General features: G+C 42.1%; 1 long non-coding RNA gene across 1 annotated transcript; it reads right to left on the bottom strand.

Moving 5' to 3' along the window:
* Positions 1-6,049: 6,049 nt before the first annotated feature.
* On the bottom strand, positions 6,050-14,074 carry LOC144118667 (uncharacterized). Its single transcript, XR_013312094.1, has 3 exons — positions 14,038-14,074; positions 7,140-7,202; positions 6,050-6,185 (listed from the first exon to the last, which is right to left on the bottom strand). It is a non-coding gene; the product is annotated as an uncharacterized LOC144118667 (long non-coding RNA).
* Between the last annotated feature and the right edge of the window lie 1,340 nt (positions 14,075-15,414).

Genomic DNA, 15,414 nt, shown 5'->3' with positions numbered 1-15,414 from the left:
TTACTTGTCGATGCTTCCTTATTCCTCACGGAGTCCACACCGCGCAAGACTTCCGGCTCCAAGCTGTCATCTGTAGCCTTTATGGCATAGAACTCTTGGTCATACTCTACACGGCAGCGGGTATTTCCTGATGTATTATTGTGCTTGTCTTCATTCCTCTTCCGCTTTGACACAGTCTTGAAGCGTGTTTCGCACTGCACAGCATCGAGGTGAGTGCCAAGAATGCCGGACATGTCGCAGGCAATTTGCTCAAACATAGCTCGCTTGCTACGAAATTTCTTGAGTGGGCCCACCTCTCTGGCATAGCGTGCATAATTGTCGAAAATCAGTTTTGTTTGCCGTTCATCCCATGAAGCTCCGTTGGAAAAGAAATATGTGGAACAAGCTTCTCAAGACATTTTTTAATCCAATATTGGAATTAAGTTTAAGTGTTGTTTATTTCGTTTAAATATAAATTATACCTCAAAATTTATCTAATTAAGACCTTTTTATGTATGTTTAATTCTAGAAAAAAACGTTCAAGCATGACCAAACAACTATATATTTTTTCATCATCATCATCATCATCAGCCTTACTACACCCACTGCAAGGCAAAGGCCTCTCCCATGTCTCTCCAATTAACCCTGTCCTTTGCCAGCAGCATCCACCCTTTGCCTGCAAACTTCTTAATCTCATCCGCTACCTAACCTTCTGCCGCCCCCTGCTACGCCTACTTTCTCTTGGAATCCACTCCGTTACCCTTAAGGACCAGCGGTTATCTTGCCTTCGCATTACATGCCCTGCCAAAGCCCATTTCTTTCTCTTGATTTCGACTAGGATGTCATTAACCCGTGTTTGTTCCCTCACCAACTCTTCCCGCTTCCGCTCTCTTAACGTTAAACCTTTCATTTTCCTTTCCATCGCTCGCTGCGTTGTCCTTAACTTAATCTGAATTCTTTTCGTTAGCCTCCACGTTTCTGCCCCGTAGGTGAGTACCGGTAAGGTAAAGCTGTTGTACATGTATTTCATACATGCTAGCTATATTCATTTTTTTTCAGGCGTATTCACCACACCAGTTAAGCTGGAAGTATCCACTCGGCGGGTGCATAAATGTAAGCATGCAGCTTCCCCACTAAAGCATTACAGTGGCAGAAAGGCAAATTGATTTTATGCATGCAGGGTAGCTAACTCAGATTTGCAACTGCATCAGAATTGCTATGGTATTAACATGCATTCAGGAAAGTCTAGTATCTTAACTAACCAATTGACACCACAGTTTTCCTCGACTTTTTTGAAGAGTGCATAACTTCGGGGTTTCTGGGCGTTCCTCCGCTGCGTAGATAAAACATGAAAATAAAAAAAAATGACTGGCGCTTTAGCATTTGCTGAGACCAAAATATTGCGCGAAAGCACTTATTTTAGGTGCACACAGGCCCAGGCAGCCAGTTATGCGCGTGTCTTTTCCTCAAAATGAAAGGGGTCTAAACCTTGCGCTCGTTTTGAGAAAAGGAAAGGCGCATAACTTCCTCAGTTTTGTAGGTGGACGTCACCTTTACTCGCAGAGCGATTCAGGTGTCCGCCGACCCAGTTACGCTTTTTACTCGGAGGCTTCACTCAGACACACAGTGCTGAAACCCCGGAGAGTGTGCTAGAAGAGCTTTCGCACTAAAGAAAAAGCGTGCTGTGTAGCAACACACAGAGGTAAGCGCAGGATGCTAGACATGCAGACGACACGGGTATTATGAACACGGACTTAATACGTTTATTACGCATTTCTGCTGGCCACGTGAAAAAATGTATCTGCCGCGCCAGTTGTGTTATTGGTGAAGGCTTATCCCAAAGGCCGACCTGAGAGCATTACTCAATCCCGGGCAGGCAGATTTCACTGAAGTTGGTCTGGAAAAGGTAAGGAAAGGAATAAACATGCTCTAGCGTCTTCCTTGAGCTGCTACAAAATGTGCAGTGCTCAGCACGAAGCATGGGTCAAGGAAAAAACGCAAAGTTGAAAACATTCACACCACAACAAATGTTATTGTGCAATTTTTTAAACTTTTTTTTACACTAGAATTCGCACGCCAACGCGCAGGGTATAAGGAAAAAACCACAATGCTGCTTTCGGCATTGTACGTCGCTCGAAACTTCGACAGCCCTCAAAACTACGTCACTGCGAAAAGGCGCGAAAGAGCGCTGTTCGTGCGGACGACAAATAAGTCCTGACTTACCATTCAGCATTGTATTCAACACGACTTCGGCTGTTGAGGTATATCCAGAGTGGTCCCACGGGGCGCTCATTTTCGCCGGAGACCGAGTGCCAAGGTAGCGATAGATACAGGTGAAGCGGAAGAGGCGACCGCGATGCAGACTGTACGACCACGTGCGGCTAATGTTGACACTTGCGGTGCCACGTCGGGGTTCCGGAAATTACGTGCTCCTACTTACTGCGCTTTCGCTCTAAGAATTCGCTGACCATTCGGCTTGACGAGTCTCGCTTTGTGCTCGGAGCAAGAGCGGCTCCCACTCTGCCAAATCCTAACCGGATTGCGGAAGCGACCAGTCGAAGACAGCATCCGATATGTTACACCATTCAAGCTTGCGTCGTGTTTAACTGAAAAAAATCCTAATTATGGTAAGCTGCGTTGTTTGAAAAACAGCACCTGGATATGTTTTACTGTATTAAGAATGAGCGAAATAAAACTGGGCGCACCGTCCATTACTGAAGGATCCTAACGGATCCGTTCAATCAGTTTTGGATCTTAGCTGTTGTGTATTCATACGAGTTTTCACCATTGAGCCTTATCTTATGATCCTCCTCAATCCATCTCAAGTTGGTTTCAGCCACCTGCGCAATGTCGGATCAATCATTGGCTCAATGCTAACTGTGGATTGATGGGGGTTGCGAAACGTTGCTATGCAGTTAATAGAGTGTGCGATCAGTTTGTAGGGGATGTATTTTTTCAGCATGGCATGAAAAGTTATGAAGTTAACTCTCAAATATTATTAGGAAATGAAAATTTCTAAGTACACTGAAAAATAACTGTAGAGGTACGGCAATGGTGCATTTGAACGGCACGAGTTTCACACTTGTCTACTTATTAGCGCCTATAGTAATAAGCGACTTGTTAGGCCATTTACAGATGCGCCAAAATCAAGTTGGAAGAAGAGTTTTTCATACTGAATATTTATTACAACCTAATAAACGCAACTGTTCAAGAAAAACTTAATCTATTAGGAAATTCGAACAGCATTGTTGCGCTTATTGTGTATAATAACGACAAAAAAGTGTTCCACGTGGTAGTTATTGACCTCTTGTATGTTAAAAGACATGCACACGAAACATTACTATAGACTGATAAAAACTGAGCGCTGTTAGTGAGGAATCACATCATCAATGGTGCGATGCGGTGGTGAACGCATAAAGGACTTGTTTTAAAAGGAGCAACTATGGCGTAGTTTGTAACACACTCACGCAAAATCGAGAAACACCCGATCTAGTCCCGATCCAGGGTGTTGAGAGGAGTCTCAGCAGATCTTAAAAGAAAGTGAAAGCGTTTCAAGTGAACAGTGTTTTCGAAAATCTTGTTCTCCGGAAATAAAAGACGAGCTTAAGTTGATGAAGTTAATAGAGGATAAAATAAAATATGTGCCTAATAATAAGCAAGCAATGCTCATAAATCCAATAGCACTGTAAATAAGAAGAGAATAGCTGTTACATTATTTCAAAAGCTTGTCCGTGTTACACGCCTTGCAGACCAGCGGCAGAGAGCTGTGCAGGAATGTTGTGTACAAACGATGGCCGAAGTCACTGATGAATTTAGGTCCGTTCATTTCTAAATTTTCGAATATTTTCACCACCACAACCAGTGAAGGAAATCTTCAATCTTGGCATCTAGTTCACCTGTTCAGATTAATAAATTACTTTAGAATCTATAAGAAGCAATGTGCGAGTTTGTATTCTGTGTATTACAACAGCAGCGGCATCTTTAAAACACTGCAACGTATCATCACACCATTCGTCATCGGAAGCCTCCGCGATGGCTCATGCTTATTGTGTTCGGCTGCTGACTTTAAAGACGAGGTTTCAATACCGGCCAGGATGGTTTTATTTTGATGGATGCGAAATCGGAGAGGTCGGTGTACTGTATGCTGTCAAGGCAATGTTAAAGAAACCCGTGTAGTAGAAATTATCCGGAATCTTCCGCTACGGCGTCCCTCATAGCCTGGGTCGATTTTGGACAGTAAACACTGTAAAGCAAACCAAGGAATTCGTAATCAGGGATCCCATTACTGTTACAATCCGCAAGTGATAAAGCGCTCCTATAAGGCGCATTCATGCCTGACCAAAATTTGAAAGATTACCAGACAGAAGGATCGAAAGTGTCGGTAAGGAATCACGTTTTGGCGCTTTGAAAGAAAAATGCAATAATTCGAAAGGCCTGGGTGGAACACGCAAGGTTTAGAAACGGGTCGTTGTCTTGCTTCCGTTTGTGGAACAACTTTTTTCTTTCTCAAGAGCTTCTAGACGTCAACGTAAATAAACAGGCGTTTTTTACTCAAATTCATATAGGAGAGGCGTCATTTGCTTATTAATGTCAATTTCTTTCGTATTAAAGCGCATTATTTTTTCATTCGTTAATTTCATTTATATTTCCCTCAGGGCAGTTTGGCATTACAGAGGGTTTATTATTAGTGGTCCCTTCATTATTCAATGACGGAATGGTCGAAGAAATCATGCTTCCTTTTATTGAAATAATTTCACGTTCTTAGTTAATTGTAGTACGATTACCGAATCTGTACTCTCCGATTCTCTTCAATGCGGAAGTTGAACGTGGTGTGCGGTTAGTTGCCATCGAAAAGTGAATAAAGCAGTGGAATCTTAGTCTAGGCTGTGTGTCATGGAGTGTACGATGTGGGGGACGATAGCACTGGTACAAGTTTAATAGCTGAATTGGAACGAGCTGTTCTAGGGTGCAATATCAGATACGTAAGGTTTTATTTATGAAACAAATTTTTAAAATTCATATTTTTCTTTCCAACCGCATTATTCGAGTGGTGTACGTTAAGACCAGACTTTTAGCAGCAATTGAAGAAGCCTAGCTGGACCAGGGCTGCTTGGAAGTGTCAACATTAAATGATCGCTTCAACAGATTAAATATTTTAAACATTTAGATTCCTCGAGAGTCTTTACCTCAAAGCGGCAGCGTGTCCTGTACTTAAGAAATCTTTATGGATCCATTGAGCTTTTGAAGCTAAACAAGACGGAATAAGTTGGTAAAAGCTCACTCATTTTTAAACCTCAGTGGCGCCAAAGCATAATATTGAACGTTTAGACATCAGTGGTTTAAACTAGGCGGGCCAATTTAATCCTTATACGTAATTTTTAAGGGAATACGACTATCACTTATTTGAAAATACCAGATTTCGCTTTGCGGTGATTAAAGACTTGTACCCTTACACATACTATTTTCAACCCGTTGCGCGATCAGCACACTTATCATGATATTATACCCGTAAAACACGCTTGCAATCTCTGAGAGAGCAGTGCCATAAAATGCGAAGCCGAATGTTTTGCAGCGTATTTAATGGGATGTAGTGTGCTTTCGATTTCGATTTTGTGTTGCCAGCGCAACATTTCTCGTATTGAATAAGACATAAAAACGTGATTTGGGAAGTGTTAATGTACGTTTCCATTTTACTGGTCTTGACTGCGCTTTTTTAGAAGGATTGATTTGAGAACGCTGCACTACATTCCTTAAAATAAGCGCAGCCTATAATGAGCGTTTCCATTCACTTTATATAGATTGCGATTAGTATCTGCTGCCATTTGATCAAAGCAGGCGTGGGAGCGCCGTTAACATACTGATACCATTCTGCCTGAATTTGACCATCGCCATGTGGCGCATTACAGCAAGAAATGTTTTGTATCACCAAGCGATGGTTGTAGACGGCGAAAGGCTCAGCTGTGTAGTGGTGTTTGGGAAGAGTTATTGACAAAAAGTAAGTGTTTGACAGTGAAGACTTTGCTCTTTCGATTGTATATTTCGAAGCGAATAAATACGAATGTCGTTCTGTGCCCGTGTTTATTCAGAAACCGGGGAACTTCATTCCTTGCTAGCCGTGTCTTCTTCCCTCCCCAAAGCCTGTATGATAGTATCCATAACGTTTGGAGGAATCGCCTCTGCTCCATTGGGTGCCATAATCAGCAGCGCTGGAAAAAAAAATGACCACACAAATGGGTTAGAAAGTTTGCATTGAAGTGTTTTAAACATTGCTGCTGTATTCTAGCCGTTCATAGAAGGCGCATTTGTGTCACAATTTTCATCATACTCTTCCTTTAAGATGAACCGCAGGCATTTACAAAGATCCGCAATGAAAACTTGACTGAGTGGGGTACAATGCTAAATAGAAAAAATCTTCTGGACTAAGCTGCTTTTAACTAATTTGTTTCCGAATCTCTCAGTATGTCCCGTTTAGAAGCCATCATAAGAAGGGTGAAATTAATGACAGGACCCCAATTAGTACTGGGTGCGATACTCATCCCATGTGGGACTAATCAGGGCCACTGTCAATAATTTACACTCTCGACAGTTTATTAAATGGCCTTCTACTCAGGATATACTGATAAGTACAGAATCCACTTTATTGACCGCTAATTGATGGTGAAATTGTTCCTTTTTAATTTGGTTGCTTAGGGAAATCTGCATTCAGGCTTGATGGTTAGTTGGATGCGAGCGTAGTTAACTGCCACGCCGATGTATAAAAACAAGATATCAGTAGCGGTGCGCTTTTTGGTAAAAAATATTAGTTGAAGTTTCCCGTCTAAAGTTTTTTTTCATGGTGATAGGCTTAAGAAATGGGATTGAGTAAATCAGAGCAGTTAACATCTTTTCTTCCGCGACTGGGCAACTATCGTTAGGTGCTGACAGAAGGAAGAGAGACGGGTGGCAAAGGAGCGGAAATTCCTCCAACATTGACTATTGTTCAGATGGTGCGGCGTTTTCGCCAGAGGGAGCAAATGTAACTACGGGTGCATCGTGGACTGATAATTTGAAAAAAGTTTCGGTGTTGTTTTCGCCGCAGTTAAAAGATTGTGTTCCGCCTAACTTGGCGGAAAAGAAAGTAACAATTATTGCACATCTAAAATTTTATTTCGTAAACTTACCAAGCATGGCGGCCACCGAAGCCAGCAGATTGACAGCGAAGATGTTGGACATGTTGGCTTGGCCTGCAAAGTAATAAATTGTCTTTGTTTTAAAGTACAGAAGAGATAGTATAGGCTTGCGGACTCATTCGCGACGACGATAATTAAGTAGGGCGCCTTTTGTAGCATTTTAGGAATAGTTGCTTCAGGGTTCATTTAACAGTGGCTCCTGGTTTAATTCTACTCTGAGCTTTATGATATGACACGAACGGCAAAGTTTCGAAGGTTTCAACATGTGTCCCTGCGAGTTGTTCGCTTTTATTAGGTTTTGAGAGTGTAACCTGCAAGCCATTCGCATAACACATATCATGTCTGAAGTATAAATGGAATGATCGAACGCATATGAAATCATACGTCCCACGCTCACGCTACAGGTTTTAGAATCTGCTCGACTCACACACGGTCATATGCGCAGACGCACTCCTTTGAAGTCTGAATAACGAAAAGGATACGCACCAGGATGGAGGGTGAGTTAAAAGTAACAGAAAAGGTAAAAATTCAAAAATTCTAAATCTAGAGACAGTAGCATGTGCGGGTTTCCAATGAAATCAACAAAAAAAAACGTGCGAATTCCTTTTATAGTGGTGAATTTTATTGCAAGAAAAGTTATATTTATATCTGCAAGGACGCTGCTGAACACTGTGCCTGAAATACAGCATATTAAGCAATCCAGAAGAAACTCAACGACCGCGGTCGTCATGCATCGAGCTATAGTTTTGGACAAATTGTTTTTGGGCTGGGTACGGCGCTGCCTTTTTGACGGAACCTACAGCCGTGGCTCAGTGTTAAGGCGCTGAGCCGCTGGCCATGGCCGCATAGCCAATCAAGCGCAGTAGGCACTCCTGCATCTCAGGGCATATTATCGAACAGCTGTTGGTAACAGGCCTGCAGACCGATACTTTTTCTCGTCTTATCGCGGACGGAAAACTTCAGGAGCAGTTTCGCAACAATAGTGAGGTTTTTCTTCTTTAAAAAAATTTCGACTTCGCGTTTGGAGTTAAAGTGAAAGATAATTATTCATCCACGCGGTCAGTCCTGTCGGCAGCTAGGAATCCTAGGCCTAGGCGGGAATTTTGTTTTGTAATTTTCAGTCCAGCTTGAAGTGTATTGAGTTCTATGATTACAAAATACAGATGTTTTTGTTTAAGAACTTCCCGGAGGGGAGATTTCCCTGACCATGATTTTTGTGTCCGCACATAGTGGACAGCCTTTCCGGCACGTCGCCGTATGTTTGCTTGCTTAGAGGGCGCACTTTCCGGTAGCGAGATTTACCAAATCCAGGTTTGAAAAGTAGAAACGAGCTTTTACCCGTCAGGGCTGCTCTGTGAATCCTATTACCGAACAGCCTTAGAGCAACCACAACATTAGTCTCAGATATGAGAAATGTAAGAAATAAATCTCCGAATTGACAAACAAGAATGTCGAGTGAATGTGCAGTAAACGTTGGCACTGTTTTACGTACCCGTCTAGAGCCTGGAGGTGGGAAGTCAAAGCTGCTGTGCCAGTTATACCCGTTATGGAACAAATGCCTGCGGTGTATTGCTTATATAGTGCGAGAAAAATACAGCGGAGCAATTATCGAGCGAGTGTGAAGCGAAACAACTAGGAAAAAATAACTGCAATGACGAGCTTTTTGACCTAGTCGTAGATGTCTAAGAAGATGAAAGACAGAAATGCCGATCAAATTGTGTTTTTCGGACACTTCAAAAACATCGCATCACGGAGATACATTACAAGAGAAATAGGTGAGCGCAATATGACCTGCAGTGATATGAAATGCCACAAACGACGTGTTGGACGCCACATGAAATGGGGTTCGTCTTGCCATGGCAGATTCCTTGTAGTGATGCACACATCCGTGTTGGACACATGCCTGTTTTGCCTCGGTCGATCTGCCAATCCCGTGGTTGGAAATTGGAACAAGGCTATACCTCACTTGAGCGAAATTCCTCGTGCTCTTCCTATTTGCAAGAGTATTAGCGAAGGCGATTCTAGGTCGCTATAGCAATGACGCCGCATGACGCGATACATTCAAATTCCAAACCCAGCGTATGTACGCAAAAGCTGATGATTTGTTTGACTATTCTTATCTAATAACTGTGCGAATGGTTGTTATTAGGGAAGATATATTCACCAGAATTATTCGAATCTAGGCGATAGTTCTTTAATAACACGCGGTATGAAACTATTAGGATGCCTTAGATTCAAGGATTTCGTCGTTCTGTTTTTAGAATGTGACGACAACGCATAAAAAAAAAAGCAGCACACAGTTAGAGGCTGCACGAAACGCCAACAGACGACGGAACTATATCCGTTACTATTAGTTTTAACCTATACTAAAAAGAGCACACACCAGCACTGGCTGCCTTTTTTCCTCGTTTTAGCTCCGAGTGGAGGCGCGAACACATTTCTGTTGCAGTAGAAGCTATTCAGACGGGGATTTCCACTGATATCATGGCAACAAAGATACAGTGTCATTACAGTGCCACCTTCAAGTGAAAACTCCTGCATGCTGACTGCAGTCTTCAAATCTGTTAGCCCGTCTGGACTTCTAAATGGACCAAAGGAGTTTTCACCGTTGGAGGGGTAAGCGTAATTATTCTCCTCGAGTCGCAACGAGGATGGCCTTCACGGACCCGAAGAAAGGCCGCCATCCAGAAGTGGACTCAGAACTGGCAGATTTCGTGAAATCGCGGAGGTCAGAGCCACTTCCAGTTAGCAGAGAAGTGCCGCAGGCCCAAGGGAGAGCGCTGGCAAGAGAGCCAGGCATTCCACGGAACCAGTCTAACGTCACAGGGAACTCCAACAGTCTGCATGAAGCGCGTGTCGCTAACAGTTCGACTGCCGCAGCCTGAGATCACATCCCTCAAAACTTGGTTGAGCGTTTGTTCAGAAACTTCAGCATTGACAGTGCGCTAGATGGCACAGAAATTTGTGAACTGTACGAAGAGAGAAGTGATAATGAGGTCGGCGGTGTTTCCTTTGCGTGTTTTCCCTGCTGTCGTTTTCACTTGCCGATTCGGCCGGCTTAGACTCGAGGAAATTTTTTTTCTTATTGGCAATTAACTTTCCTTTCTGGCCTTAAAATCTTGGCCGGCCAAGATTCGAATCAATGTATTGGCGCAGCCTTACACTCCAAGTAAATTCCGCGCTCATTAGGAGCTGTGATTCAAGAATCACTTCTTTACAAAGCAAAGCTGCATCCGGGAGGGACCGAGATAAACTCATATGTCTTGATTCTATTGTACAGCGGTACAGGAGAAGTCTATTATCTAGCGGCCAGCTCTAAGACAAAACGCTCTTCATCGCTCGTTAGATCTTTATATCGCTATTATCTCTTAGACCACTCAACTTTCGTTTCGCACACGACACCAATTTATCATCTACCTACAGGCATGTTACCGACTAAACACGAAAGAAAAACGAAGCCGTTATGATGGAAATTTGTCTGCGTCGATTATATAAGTGAAGCTTAAGTGGTCATGGTCACAGGAAAATGGGCCATCTCGGTTGTTTCTCTTTGAAGCCCATGCAGAGCCATGAGGGGTAAGGAATTTACTGCATATGTTTAGAAACATACTTTCGAATGCCGGACTTCCGATGCCTCTGTACCTCAACGCTTTTGTCGAGCTGCTGTTGTTGTAGTCCGGATATTACACTGACTGTATGCCAACACGGATGCTCCCTTGTATTTGTTACTGATAAAAAGCGTGCTTTGGGCAATAATTCGCCCCAAAACATATCAGGGCGCCGTGGCAGCAAACCATGAGTTCTAAAACTAGTGCCCGCAAGAAAAAAAATGTTAAAGATAAATAAAGTTGATGTCTTAACAACCAGCGACGAGATTTACTATTAATTGGGTCTTTTTTGTACAGAATTCGAGAGCCTGAAAAACTAAAAGATGTATAAGTTGCTTTGAGTCAAACCGTACTTAGAGGTTGGCAAAAGTGAATCGAAGTATTATCCACCCTGGCGTGCTGCAGCACGTATTGTTAGGATTGAACAAGCCTGGCACCCTTGATGCAGCATAATTTTATTGCGATGAGTGTGTCTATTCTCGAATTTTCTTGCCTGTTGCTGACAGGGTTCAGCCTCTGCTCATGCCTTGTCACTGTCCTTCGCTAACCTTTCAGAGACACCTCAGTTTGGGTTTTTATGAATAGCTTGCTTCATCTGCGAGCACTGTTTTTTGTAGCTAGCTCCAGACTGGAGAGTCAACGCTTATATTTCAGTATATTTTTTCCTAGACCTCTTTCGGTTCTTGTTAGTCTCGGCTTGGAAGCTTTTTTTTTCTCGTACAGTAACAACGGTATCGCCGCTATATCTGGTATAACATTCTAAGTTCTAAATTAGAAGGCTGTGCTAAAAAATTTTGCTTACCCCGGACTAAGTGACCCATATTTCGCTGAGAGGTTTTCGTGCACTTCTTTCGTGCCATCTTGAATGTTTGTTGAGATAATCACTAATTTACCCAGACCACGGAAAGATGTGCACAATATGTCATCTTGTCAAGCGTCTCTGCATCCAGCCCTATTCCGGACATTGCACTCTCTCGACCGTCCGTCCGGCAGGAAATATTTTTTGACATTTCACACGCCTAAGAATTTGCTTCGTTTTTGTGATACTTAATTTCACAGAAAATAAAGAACGTCTGCATTCCTATGAAGGCGACGGCTATAGTGGCGTCATACTCCAGAGTAAAGAGTTGAAGATGGCTTTCATTAGACACTCCTCTAAAACTGGTAAACTTCATGAAGATTATTTATTGAGAGAACGTAGAACATAATTAGTTGGGTTAAACAAAGGTGTTCAGTGTGTTCGTTGATTGCTGTGGGGTACTTCAATGCTGCACAATTGTGCACGAAATGATGGTATGTTCTTGGTGAAATTCTGGCGGTGTTTTTTGCTCGCTTTAATTCGTTTGTAAACAACAGTTAATGCGCCCTTTGATGCAGAAAACACAAACGTGTCCGCCACATTAAGTATTAGGATGTCAAGAAAATGTAACTAGGAATAGAGAAACTTCTGCCCTTGGTTTCTCAGTGCACTCCCAATTGACACTGAAACATGTGGTTTCAATTGAGACCATTACGTAAAGCAATTGAAGTAACGGATGTTACATGTTAAGGTTCAATTTTAACTAGCACGCTATTCAACTTTAGTTTGAAAATATACGTTTTATTTGAATAGCGTACTTGGAATAATATTAGGTGTCTTCCTTACATGGAACCTTTTAAATATGTTAACATCATCTTTGGTGAGAAATGCACCTTTGTAAACAAAAAAAAATTGTTGGAAGCATCCCTTCATGCGTACAGAGCATCTAACTTATGGACGCCACTACTTCGCTTTCAGAAGTGCTTCAGACGAACTTGTACAAAGCTTCGAATACTGAAATTGTAGGCCGTGCACATAACACAGAGAACAACCTTGCGTTGACAACATAAAACGCTGTCTATCGAAAACGAGGGACGAGGCTTTTTTATCTTTCCTGGTATATCCGCTGTGGTTACTCAGTGCTTATAGTTCCCATCTGCTGAACGGAAAGACGTGAGTTCGACTCCGGCCTAGTCGTGGCATTTCTATGAACGGAAACGCTAGAGGCCCGTATACTGTGGGATGTTAGCGCACTTTAAAAATCCTTAGGTGCTCAAAACTAGCCGATGCCCTCCACTACTGTTTCTTTCATAACCTGAGTCGGTTTGGGACCTTAAACCTCCTCAACTAAGCTTCATTTTCATGGCAAGGAACAAAAAATTCATAGCGCCACATCAACAGGCTGCCAGGAAATGGTAGCAAAATCTAAGAACTATAATTTTTATAAAGGTGATATCTTAAAACATTTGATATACGACCACTTCCGTTACAGGCTGTAAAGTTTCAACTGGCCTACGCGGACATGATTACCACATTGTGAATGATTTTAAGGAAAGCGTATAGCCCAGAATAATTAATGCTATTTTTAATTTGACAGAAAATGTCGGTGCACAGAATGTCTTTGAGCACTAGTCCCAAAGAACCAGATTGCTCTTCCAAGAAAAAACTGCGTCGTGACACAGATTGTGGTGACATCAGATAGGGTAGTCTTTGCCCAAGCGCAAAAAGAAAGCAGTGTGGCGAAGCATGCGTATAAATAAGGGTACAGGACCTCTATAGTTGGCTTTTACCAGAAAACATGCTTTAATCTATGTATTTGAACGTAATTTAATGGCTCTCTAAATGATTACTGGTCACCGTGAACTGTGAGATAGGCTGTTGTAGAAGGCTCTGCAGCTGGGATTGTATTTGGCTTATTTCTCATTTTTCTCTAAGCTTTTACTACTCTAGATTTATTTTTAGTCATAGAAAATGGTGCACATACAGGTTTTGTTGCTAGTGCCCTTGAGGCAACGATCGGACCATGGACATTGTGCATCAACCAAACAATACAGCCTTTGAGGAAATTTCGGTATCCCCTTAAGCTCATAAGATAAACTGATAACATTACTATGGAGACAAGATCTAATGCTAATTACAATGCGGGAGAAAAAATGCAGCAAAATCTTGGAAATTTCCTGTTCGAATGCATGAAGAAGAGTTTTTGTTTGTTTTCTGCCGTACAAAATCTAAAGCTCCGTACAAAAGAAAAATGAGCTTTTTGGAGATCAGTCGCTAAATGAGAAACAAACTTAAGAAATAGCATCACTCGTATTAGTTTTAACGTTATCTAGCGGAATCGCAGCGACCGGACATTCAAAACGGGGGATTGGTGTGCGGTACACTTTGAAGAGCCACGCAAAGAGGCATTCAACCTACTTGTTGCGCACTGTCATCAACGAATCCGCATAATATGAGGAACTCCCTGCTCTAGTGTACTTACCGTGAAATGCCTCAGAATACGAAGTCCAAGCTTTTCTGCTCCTGGTGGTGATACAGCAGAAAATGCATCCACATGGGGTATATATACTTGTAGCAGGGACGTAGTGCCCTATATTTTCGCTAAGAATGTCACAAAAATTGACGATAAAGCAGCGCATTCGTGACAGGCAATTTACTCAGCGGCGGAGTTCCATTAGCACGCATAGCTGAATTAACGAGAAAAAAAGCTTTTAACTCCGAGGAATGACTGAGTGAAGAGCAGCACTGATCAGAATGTCGGGAAGTCATTAATGAAGGCACTGTTTGAATGACAGGCATTTTACTACTCGGCCGATTATAATAACAACACAAAGGTGGAGCAAATAACACAGCCGATCAATTTAGGCGCAAAAGACGCTAGCACTACACACCGAGCGCAACAATATAAGAACTTTTATTACAAGATACGAAATTTTGAAGATCTGATTAAACGGGCAAACTCTCAAGAAACTGCACACATGGTCTGCACTTTCTATTCATTTTTGAAGTTCGAACAATTCCCGCTTTTTCATGCTTTGTCTTAGTGTTATTTCTTTACGAATACAGTACCAAGCATAAAGATTGAATATTTTCAACGTTTTCGTGTAAACTTAAATTACAGTTGGTGTAAATGACTTGTTGGGCTATTTATGAGTATATTGTGATGCAATAATATTCTTTTCCCCGGAGCTGTTGTTGGGGCATAAACGTTTGCCTGCAGTTAGCCTTTCAATTGTGTTCTTGCATGGACCCTTTCCAGTGCGTTCATTTATCGTCTGTTCTCAATTATTATCAACTTTCTGCCTTTTTGAGGTGGGATATTCTGCGGTGGCATGTAATACTCTATATTTCTATAGGCAATTGGCGGAGTGCAAGGTTAACTTAATGTCATCAGGACTGCTCAAGTGGCAATAATCCGTGCCTCAACTATGTATTAATCCCCATCAGGTTACACTTGATTTTATACTTGCACAATCCACAACTTCCCAAGATTTGCACCGATATAGCTTTAGAGTTGGTTTGTCGTTTCCATCCTCTCAGGAGAACGACAAAATGAACAACCAAATTATCGAGGAAGAGTTATTTCGCGTAAGCCTTGAAAACTGTAAGCTCAAGCAAAAATTAACACTTACGAACTCGATAAAATTTACGCTTAATATTTCTTTTCAAGTGGGTGATGCTTTTGTCACAAGGGGATAGGCTGAAGCCCCTAAACTATGAAGGCCCGTTTCCTGTCCTCAGTGTATCATCTTTCGATGGAGCAAGTTCAGGATAGTTGTTTCGCACCAACTACAGCGGTAGTCGCTTGATTACATTTTTTTGCGGCCGCGTTTATGTACATATAATCCTAGTATTAAGT

This window comes from Amblyomma americanum, chromosome 2 (assembly GCF_052857255.1).
Source record: "Amblyomma americanum isolate KBUSLIRL-KWMA chromosome 2, ASM5285725v1, whole genome shotgun sequence".
Lineage (NCBI taxonomy): Eukaryota > Metazoa > Arthropoda > Arachnida > Ixodida > Ixodidae > Amblyomma > Amblyomma americanum.
This window is presented reverse-complemented; position numbering and strand designations above follow the sequence as displayed.